We start from the raw sequence: 11,893 nt of genomic DNA, 5'->3' as shown, positions 1-11,893 counted from the left end.
CACATTTTTCAGACATGAAGTGACCTTCCTTGGCCACAAGTGTACTGACAAAGGTATTTTGCCAGACAGTATACGATGTAATAGAAAAATACCCAGTCCCAACGGACGCAGCCAGCGCTAGAAGATTCGTTGCATTTTGCAATTATTACAGACGTTTTATTAAAAAAAATTCCGATTACTCGAATGGACAGATGAATGTCAAAACGCATTTGAATACCTTAAAATTCAATTGATGAAACCTACACTACTGCAATATCCAGATTTTAATAAAGAATTTTGTATAACAACAGATGCAAGCAAACAAGCGTGTGGAGCTGTTCTTACTCAAGATTACAATAACACACAGCTACCAGTAGCCTATGCATCAAGATCATTTACTAAAGGAGAAAGGAACCAAAATAGAACTGAACAAGAATTAGCAGCTATCCACTGGGCGATAAATCATTTTCGACCATATATTTATGGAAGACATTTCACAGTCAAGATAGGCCATTAACTTTCTTATTTTCAATGACAAATCCGAGCTCAAAACTAACGCGAATGAGATTAGACTTATAAGAATATGATTTTACTGTGGAATATCTTAAGGGAAAAGGCAATCATATAGCCGACGCGCTCTCTAGAATAACAATCAGAGTATTCCCTAAACTGTTGAATTGCTGAAAAATTCAACAGAAAATTTCAGCAAATAAGGGAACGACCCTAAAAGTTCCCTGTTGAATTTTCAATTTTAAGATGTCTGCGGTTTGTCAGATTGTCAAATTGCCAGGCTGTGTTTACCAAAGATTATATTTTAAATTAAGGAATATGCCGAGAATAAGCCAAAAAACTAAACTATTAGAACTGCTAACAGGCAGAATCCTATCAGAAATCCTTTTTTGCATATTTTACACGATTGCAATTGCTCCATGTTAACAAGTGACCAGAGTTACCCTCTAACTTTTAGTCGAGGACAGCGACAACTCTGGTTTTCAGCAATTAAACAAAAAATTCAACAGCCCCGAGGCTGTTGAATTGCGGAAATTTTTGACAGTTCACTTTGTATGGGACAGCTGATTAAAAGCTGATCAAAATTCAACAATTCAGCAATTCAACAGTTTAGGGAATACCCATAATAAAAGACCTTAAAAATATTACGGCAAATATATTACAAGTCACTACAAGACAAAAACGTAGACAAAATTCCTGCGCAGGAAAAGATAAATTAGAATTGCCTAGGCAATCTCAAATAAAAGCTTCTAAGCCCAACATATATGAAATCATTAACAATGATGAAGTACGTAAGGTAGTGACGTTTTCCACGTTTTTTCAAACGTGGAACAAATATTACAGCAAGATCTGATGTTGGAGATTTGTATACTAATGGAACCCTTGGCTTAGGTCAGTTTTTCCAAAGGCTTGAACTGCAGGCTGGTAAACAAAAAATTAACCAACTTAAAGTGGCACCAGGGGATAATATCTTTGAAAATATTTCAATAGATTAATTTAAAAAAATGGGCAACAAGATATTAAAATCATTAAGAGTAGCGCTACTCAGCCCGGTGACCCTAATAACAAATAATAATGAAAAAAAGCAATATTGTCTACATTACATGACGACCCTATTCAAGGAGGACATTCAGGTATAACAAAAACCTTGGCCAAGGTCAAAAGACACTATTATTGGAAAGGAATGATTAAAGACATAACCCAGTACATACGTAAATGTCCCAAATGCCAAATGTCGAAATGGTATTCGATAAGGTAATTGTGAATACGATCGGTCCACTGCCGAAATCAGATCAAGGAAATGAATATGCAGTCACCAAATAAAACTGCAAAAACAGTAGCAAAGGCTATATTGGAAGAATTTGTTCTAAAGTACGGTCCAATGAACCCGTTCATTACGATCATGGGAACAGAATACAAAAATTCCTTAATCGAGCACCTGTGCAAAAACTTAAATATTAAACATATAACATCGACAGCACACCATCATCAGACTGTCCAAAATGTGGAACGAAGCCACAGAACTTTTAATGAGCAGCTTTAAAGTAACTTCAACGCACTTTTTAAGGTTGCTTAACTTTCTTTAAATTCTCCATTGTTTATATTGAGAATTGGGACCCTATCTTGGCTTATATATGATCGACAAAACTTCCAAAGCTCACTCTCTCATTATGGGAGCAATCCATTCAAAACAAGGAAGAACGCTATAGTCGAGAACCTCGACTATCAGATACCCGTCACTCAGCTAATGGGGCCAAAGGGAAATGGAGATATGCAAGCAGCAAAGCGAGATTGAAATGCGCCACCTACCGGCGGTAGACATATTTAAGCGTTATGGGCGTTTGAGTGGGCTTTTATGGATCAATCGATAGGTATTGACGACACCAATACATTTCAGTTAAAATTTTTTACTTCGAATTTACCGAAACATTTTAATAGCGTAGATAGAATAGAACCGCTATATAATATAGATGACTACGCTAAAGAATCCAAGTTTAGACTAGAACAAGCATTTAAGAGAGCTAAATTAATGTTAGAATTTCATAAACAGAAACAAAAAATTAGCTATGACAGATTTAAAAATAGGAGATCAGGCTTTATTGAAAAATGAAGCAGGGCATAAGTTAGACTTTAAATATACTGGACCCTATTAGGTTGAAAGTATAGAAGAAAAAGATAACATAGTAATTTCAAATAATAAAAATAAGAAACAAACAGTACATAAGGATAGACTAAAAATTTTTAATTCCTAATCACTTTAATTCTCTTATATATATAATTAAGAACCATAATTATAATGGAAATACAATACAAACTATAAAAATAAAACAAAACAAGGAAGAACGCTATAGTCGAGTACCTCGACTATCAGATACCCGTTACTCAAAGGGAAATGGAGATATGCAAGCAACAAAGCGAAATTAAAATGCGCCACCTACCGGCGGTAGACAGATTTAAGCGTTATGGGCGTTAGAGTGGGCGTGGCAAAATTATTTTGGATCAATAGATAGGTATTGACGACACCAATACATTTCAGTTAAAATTTTTTATCTAGCATGCAACTTGTGGGCGTCACAGGTTTTCGCGGTTTGTGGGCGTTTAAGTGGGCGTGGCAAACTTTTTTTTAGGTCAATCGATAGGTATTGATGAGAACAATACATTTCAGTTAAAATTTTCTATCTAGCATCAAAACTGTAGGAGTTACAGTTTTAGGCGGTTTGTGGGCGTTAGAGTGGGCGTGGCAGTCTACTGAAACAAACTTGCGCTGCGTAAGAAGCTCAGGAATCTGTACGCCAAATCTCAATAGCCTAGCTCTCATAGTTTCCGAGATCTCAGCGTTCATCCGGACAGACAGACGGTCAGACGGACAGACGGACAGACGGACAGACGGACATGGCTAGATCGACTCGGCTAGTGATCCTGATCAAGAATATATATACTTTATGGGGTCGGAAACGCTTCCTTATGCCTGTTACATACTTTCCGACGAATCTAGTATACCCTTTTACTCTACGAGTAACGGGTATAAAAATAAAACAATACTTATAAGTTCTAGAAGATAATTTCATAACTAAAAATAATTTCATTTTATTACGTTTAAAAAAAAAAAAAATATTCTTTAGAAAATAACTTCATTACATACATGTATCATTGTATCGAGTACCCACTCTACCGACACCAACATTGTGTTACAGCCGCTAAACTCATGCGGCCAGCCGAAATATGAATACGCCCAACTTATGGGAAGTGCTAGCGTCAGCATATTCCCATGGCCTGAGTGCAGACACATACAAGGCATACATATACACCTTCTCTCGAGCTCTCGGTGCTTCCAGCCCAAATACAACTGTGAGCATATACTTCGATATATACATGACGTCCACTGCCAATGTTTGCAGGCAGCGCAGCCGCGAATAGCTAGCTGTAAGTTATTCTCGATTTGACAAATATACAATAAAGATCTGACCGCGGCCGTTGGCCACGGAGTCTAAAACAATGCATTTTTCTCTACGGGCTCAACATGGATTATACTAACTACGAGGAGGACAATTAACACAACTAATATCAATCAATACAATGGATAATACTAAAGTAGTAATGTTAGGAGATTTTAATTCTCGAACTCCACAAGCTTTTGCCGTTACTTATGTAAAGTATAGCTTGTAGTAGGTAATATAATTAAATATATAAATTGTAAAAATTGTAATAGGTTAGAAGAAATAATTAATTGTATATAGCATATTGTATATATATATTTTTATGGTATTATTAATTTATTTATTTCTACCTATCAAAGTATTTTTCAAAATTGTATATACATAAATATATATATAAGTGATAATAATTGCCCCCTCGTGGATTGTGACCTTGACGTGGTGTTGGGGAGACATGTTCGTGTAATGTCAACACCTTTTTATTATACGCCCTTCGCATAGAGTCCATCCGTTCGAAACGGTTGGGATTTTTGACAAATGTGAAACTCCGATTCCCACAGGGCACATCCACCATCTACCATCCGACAGCAGCTGTCAGATCAGCTGTGGCTAATAAAAACAAAAGCAAAAATTGTTAAAGTGGATTTTGCCAGACAAAAATGAACAATTTACCAAATATTTTGGCTGTTGTACAACAGTAAAATCTGAAGTTGAATCAGCTTTTATTGACAGCCAATTCAGAGGCGTGGAATGACGACGATTTGGATCTGTACGATAGCATTTTTTCTGCAAAAGAGCAAATGCCACGAATTGTGTGGATGCTGGTACGTGCTCTTAAATTGTATTGAAAATACTATTAGAGAACGCGATTTATATTAAACATAAGCAACACGGGACATTTTGGAAAAAGGATATTGTTCGTAACGAAGGTTACTCGGCTCGGTCTAGCAAGGTTGCGCAGCACGTGTCAAACGCACGCAACCCCCAACACAACGAAGTTGTAAGTTGTCAGCGAGCGGAACATACGATCAATGCAACTTATACGGGACAGCGACCAGGCGCACAGTAGCAGCACAATATAGTGCCGACGCTGCAAGTGTTGGACATTCGGCCAAGAATCAGAGGAAACAGCCCAGCAAGCAGCATACTGCTGACATTGCAACGTAGACGACCAGTCAACGAACCAGAAGTCAAACAAGGTCAACCCAAATACAGGTCAAGCCCTAACATGAGGCTTGACATAGCAAATCATTTATAGACCCAATCCGGGTCATAATAGTATTTAAGCTCTGATAACAGCTCAATAAAGTTAGTTACAAACCTAAACACCCACAAGACTCATTACTTCCATCACCAGGTGACCAGGTAACAACTCACCCTAGCACAGTTCTTCGATCGCCTGTGGTCCGGCACCGTACTACTCTAGTTACCTGTGTCGCGACGCAATCGTCCTGTTCTATCTAGTGTCCCCGTACCAGCGACAAGTGTTCAGTACCCCCCTTGTCCCTCGGCGTGACCCCAACATACTGTTGATCCCCGGTTACACGAACATTCGATAACTCTCCCCATACAGTCCAATATCGCCTGTGGTCCGGCACCGTGCTACCCGTAGTCACCAGTGTCGCGATCATACTGTCCTACACAGCATCCCCGTGCCCGCGACGAGCGTTCATACCCCCCTCGTCCCACGGCAAGTACATTGGTGCCCCCGACGTGATCCTTTACCAACAAAGGATCACACCTTCCACGTAGGCAACACACACGACGGTTTGCAAGGTAAGAAAACCTTACATAATCGCCTGTCAAGCCTATCTTAAGAACCGCAGTCGGCTATGAATTACTGAAGCCGGACCTGATAACAACCTGCACTATGTCGACTTTATTCATCCAGCAGACAAACCAAAACAGAATCGATTTACACAATCGACTGTTAGACGACCAAAACGAGCTGCAAGGAAAAATACAACAGCTCATTAAGAACTATGGCAAGGATTCTGTCGACCGACGCCTCCGCCGGTAGATTAGAACAACTAAGGGAGCTCTGGCAACAATTTTGTGATCTGGATGAAGAGGTCCAGCAAGCGGCATTACCCACTGGAAGCGAGTACTCTTCACGACTAGTGGCACTTAAGGAGCTGGTCGAGAAATATCAGAAAATCTTCCTGGACAACATACCGACTGGAGCGGACTACCTAAGGCCCCCAGACGAACTTCGGCCAACATCAATATCACAACAGGAAATCAAGTCAAAGGAGACTCCGCAATTGACTCGGTGATCCGACAGTTGCAGAGAGGATGCAACGAATTTGAATCATCATTAACATGAGCCTAGAACACTCCAACCGTTACCCCATCCCTTCAAAGGCATCTGGATCTCCATTGAGCGCTATTGAGGGAAGTCCACGACGAATTGGACAGCACTCACGATTGGTAAGACCCGGACTTATCGAGTTGGGGACGGACAAGTCAACCCTACAAGAAACCAGTCTTGGTTGAATTGTGTACGGCGCATCTACGCGAAGATTGCCAGCAGCCGTAGCAGGAAATATCACGACAAAAACGGGAGCATCCGATACCAGCCCTGGAAAAATGTTGGAAGCTAGATACGTTTAACACCGAGGTACCTGCGATGACAATCTATGAGAGACTTTGTGAGGAACACTTTCTAGCAAACGTCAAATTCTGCCTGGATCAACGACTAATGGTAAGGTTGTCGTTCGCAGAAAATCCAAGGGTATTAGGAAAAACATTAGCTTTGGCTCAAGGGAGACTTTCCAGTCTAGAACGTCGGTTAAAATGGGATCCGACAATGCTAGAGGGATACGTGAACTTAATGGATGAGTATGAACGTTTGAATCACATGGCGGAGGTACAGCTTTCCAGTGTACCAAGGAATCATTACTTCATTCCCCACCATTGCGTCCAAACCGTAAAACCAGACAGCTTCACCACAAAATTAAGAGTGGCTTTTGACGCTTCGGCGCCTAGCTCAACAGGAAAGAGGTTTAACAACATCCTAAGGGTCGGGCCGAAGGCTCAGAGTGATTTGCTATCAATTTTGTTACGGTTTCGAACTCACCGGTTCGTGTTCACAGCAGACGTGGAAAAAATGTATCGAAAAATCTGGGTTCATCCTGAAGACAAAGGTTATCAACTCATAGTATGGCGAAGAAACCCACTAGAAAAAATGCGTTGTTTTCATTTTAACACATTTACATACCGGACTGCATGTGCGCCCTACTTAGCAACAAAATGTTTACAACATTTGGCACAGGGAGCGCCGGCAAGCCAGCAGCTAGGCGCAGACGCCATTCAACAAAACTTCTATGTTTACGTTTGCTTATCTATATAGGGACTGTCACAAAACGAGTTGTGTGCTCTGAATTAGCAAAAATATTTGGTGCACTAGGGCTACTATGCCCTATAACGACAGCAGCAAAAATATTAATGCAGCAACTATGGCAAAAATCGTTAGGCTGGGATACTGAATTGGGCAAGGAAGACACAACCCACTGGCAGGCTTTTCGAAATGATAGTCAGGTATTGGTTACCATTGAGCTCGCCAGGCATCCGCTTTTACCGGCAGAACCAGCAGCCATTCAACTGCACATATTTTCTGATGCGTCAGAAGTCGCTTATGTAACGGCTGCTTATCTTCGTACGGTCACTTCCACCGGTACAGTATGCGCAAAATCGCGAGTGCCACCCTTGGCAAAACAAACATTGTCTAGACTAGAATTGTGTGCAGCTGTGATAGGAGCTGAGCAAGCAGAAAGAATCCAAGGGGATCTAAGGGTAAGGATCGATAACGTTCAATATTGAACGGACTCGACAATAGTTTTAGCATGGTTAAACGCAACACAATCATCGTTGTACTAGTTCATGGCAAACCGAATTGCTCGGACTCACTAACTTACAAATCCGGTTCAATGGGTGCATGTAGCATCGGAAGACAACCCAGCAGACCTTGCGACAAGAGGGTGTTCAGCAACACAGCTTAAACGAAAGGAGTTGTGGTTTAATAGTCCGCAATTTCTGACAACGAACCAAGAAGCCTGGAAACAACAAACTAAGCACGTGCTGAGCACGAAGGACCAAGAACAACGGACTATATCCAATCATGTCCTGAGTCTAATCAAAATCGATGAATGGACCACTGCAATCTGTCACCACGGGTGATTTGACATGCTGGTAGGAATATAGCGACAGATACAAGGAATAGCATTCCAGCCTACTATAACTCAGTTGCAGAAAGACGGTTGTGTGGCAGTATCAGATCCTTACCAGTCGTTAGACTGGTTTCTGGACAATACCATGGTGCTGCGAGTGGAAGGGCGGCTACAAAATTCAAGTCTAGCATTCGATGAAAGATATCCTATGTTGCTTCCAGCAGCTCATGAAGTAACGCTGCTCGTATTTGAGAACAGTCATCGGCAGTTTAAGCATTGTGGCCCTCAGGCACTGTTGGCAAACACGCGACGACAATTCTGGACTATCAAGGGAAAACAGCTCGCATTGACCACAGTACGACGCAGCATCACCTGCTGCCGAGCTCGGCCAAGATTGTTAAATCAGATCATGAGTCCGCTACCAACAGATCGGGTACGAATTGCAAGACCGTTTAATATTAGCGGGGTGGATTATTTCGGACCATTATTTGTGCATTACAAAATCCGAGAAAAGAACTCCCATAAGGTCTAATTAGCCATTTTTTGTTGTTTCACCACCAAGGCAGTATATTAAGAAGTTGTATCGGGTCTAACCACTCAAGCGTTCTTGGCAGCACTTAAAAGATTGAATGGAAGGAGAAGAGTCACAAGGAGCATCTATTGTGACAACGCCACGAATTTTGTCGAGGCGAAAAACGAGTTGTGAGAGTTAAAAACTACGATATATTCGGATAAGGCTCGGGATACAATTACAAATCATGCTCGCAACTAGGAACGGAGTTCCATTTTATTTCACCACGGGCACCTCATTTTGGAGGACTGTGGGAAGCGGCAGCGAAATCAGCAAAACATTTATTGATCCGCACGGTGTCAACGGCAGATTTGACATATGAAGAATTAGAAATAGTTGTTATCGACATAGAGGCAATATTGAACTCACGGTCTCTCACTCTCATTTCTTCAAGCCCACGCGATCTGCATTGACTCCAGGACACTTCTTGATCGGAGGACCACTAACCGCATCTCCCGACATTCATAACATTGAGGTACGATCTGGGCTAGTGACAAGATGGAAACAAGTAGGCAAGGTCAGACACGATTATTGGAAAAGACGAGTACCTGCAGGAATTACAAAACCGATCAAAATGTACAAGGGAACAAAAGACGGTTGAGGTAGAAGACCTTGTGGTGATAATGGAGGACAATATGCCGCCGTTGCAGTGGCCACTAGTGAGAATAGTGACGGTAAACGCAGGAAAGGACGGCGCAATCCGAGTCGTCAACGTCCGGACCTCAGCAGGAGAATGCACGAGAGCAATTCATCGTCTGGCGATCTTACCACTAGACACCCAAGAGGTACCCGAAGATGTGAAGGAAAATGTCAGAAGGTTGCTACGAGTATGTGCCAACACCACCCAAGCCGTCCCGATCATGGCAGAACCTCCAGTAAAGGTGGCTTCATTTCCAGATAACACGGGAACATATGTGGAATCAAGCAAGAGAATAGCTCTGACGTCAGCAGAATGGAGAATCATATGATATTTTGATCTACGGTTATTATCGCAAGAAATCTCTGCATTCAAAAAGAACATCAAACAACTATCAACCTGGTTTCTCCGAAGCGGATCCTGTCCAACAATAATACATTTGCTGAACAAGAGGCAAACAGCTGTTCGATCATTTTAGACAGCGGAGAGAAGCGTTGAATCTGGTAGGAAATGTCGCCAACGAACTATTTGGAGTACTACTCTCGCAATATGCGCAGAATATGGGGGACGTCATTCGCAGGATCCAAGCAAAGGAATTGTACAACACACATCTGCTAAAAAATCAGACTTTTATTCAAGATAGCACAATAAAAGTGATGAGAACAAGTAATGATGAAATGGAACGCAGGATAAGCCACATGGAAACTAACATCACAGACCTTGAGCCAAGTCCAGGAGACAACTAAAATATTTCTCAAATATATTTTCAATTCCAATTGTGTGTAAAATATAACTCAGCCACAGTAAAAAATTCCCGATTATACAATTTTTCCTTAAGATTTGCACTCTTTAGTTTTTACTGTGTTCCGGCTGCGTGTTTATATTTACATAAGTATTCTGTATTCTAAGTACTTTTTCTTATACGGTCCACTCCAACTACTTTTCTAGACCTACAAATATGGCTAAATTATTTCTAAAATAAAAAAAGTTACAATATCCAGAAATTTACTAGCAAATCGTCTGCAATTTAGTTCTGCAGGTGACAAACAAACGCACCAACAAACAAACATAAGCGAAGTCTTTACAACAAATGTTCATATGTACGGTGTACATACATTCGAATATCGATATTTTCGTCAGTGCACAGTGGGTCAAGAGCTCACAAAAAATGTTCCTCCCAAAACAAGCGAAGTTAAAGTCCGTAATTCTTAACATAAATCCGACCATCCGATATAATACATATTTATCGACTCTACCTATCCGACAGTGTGACCGTATATATTTAGAATCTTGATTGGTTCCTAAATTCCAATTTGATTCCAATCCGCTTCCTTACTTCTGAATTAAAATTCGAAATTATTTTACGACATGGCAAAATCAGTAAAATCCGCTTTTACCCGATTTATGACCACAGCTGACTCTCTGATCCACTTGAAGGCCACTGTGAACGCTCCTGGTGCTCCAACCCCAACGTTATCCGCCTGTAAAATACGACGCGATCACTTCAATTCCTTGTGGCAAACGGTAAAGGCAGCATGCGACATATGCTCCGACTGCATTATAGCTGCAGGCGAGAGCGCCGCAGACACGAAGTTCATACTAAAGTCCAAGTATTACCCAACATACTCCACTTATGAAATATTTGCCGCGCAGCTCATGGAACAAGTTCAAAAAGGCTCCTCCCAATTACCTCAGCTTTAGTAACTCCGTCTTATGGCTGTCGGCTCCCTCCTATCGACAGCGATTATCTTCGTTGGCCGACTTTCCGGGCCCTTTTCACGGCACTATACATAGACGAAGCTCATTCCATAGTTTCGAGATCCCCACTCACCAAAGATGGCTTTCGCTCAGCCTGGAAAAACCTAACTGAGCGTTTCGAAAATAAGCGATGGAAGGTGAACAGTCACATGAAAACACTTTTCAATGAGCAATGCATTGTACAGGAGTCGGGAGCAGCTTTAAAGTAACTTCAACGCACTTTTTAAGGTTGCTTAACTTTCTTTAAATTCTCCATTGTTTATATTGAGAATTGGGACCCTATCTTGGCTTATATATGATCGACAAAACTTCCAAAGCTCACTCTCTCATTATGGGAGCAATCCATTCAAAACAAGGAAGAACGCTATAGTCGAGAACCTCGACTATCAGATACCCGTTACTCAGCTAATGGGGCCAAAGGGAAATGGAGATATGCAAGCAGCAAAGCGAGATTGAAATGCGCCACCTACCGGCGGTAGACATATTTAAGCGTTATGGGCGTTTGAGTGGGCTTTTATGGATCAATCGATAGGTATTGACGACACCAATACATTTCAGTTAAAATTTTTTATCTAGCATGAAAATTGTGGGCGCCACAGGCTTGGGCGGTTTGTGGGCGTTAGAGTGGGCGTGGCAAACTGTTTTTTGGATCCATCTATAGGTATTGACGAGAACAATACATTTCAGTTTAAATTTTAACTCTAGCATCAAAACTGTAGGAGCCACAGTTTTGGGCGGTTTGTGGGCGTTAGAGTGGGCGTGGCACTTTGCTGAAACAAACTTGCGCTGCGCAGGAATCTCAGAAATCTGCATGCCTAATCCCAGTATTGTAGCT

This window comes from Drosophila suzukii, unplaced genomic scaffold (assembly GCF_043229965.1).
Source record: "Drosophila suzukii unplaced genomic scaffold, CBGP_Dsuzu_IsoJpt1.0 scf_16, whole genome shotgun sequence".
NCBI classification, from domain to species: domain Eukaryota; kingdom Metazoa; phylum Arthropoda; class Insecta; order Diptera; family Drosophilidae; genus Drosophila; species Drosophila suzukii.
The sequence above is the reverse complement of the archived record's forward strand: the minus strand, read 5'-3'. Positions refer to the sequence as shown.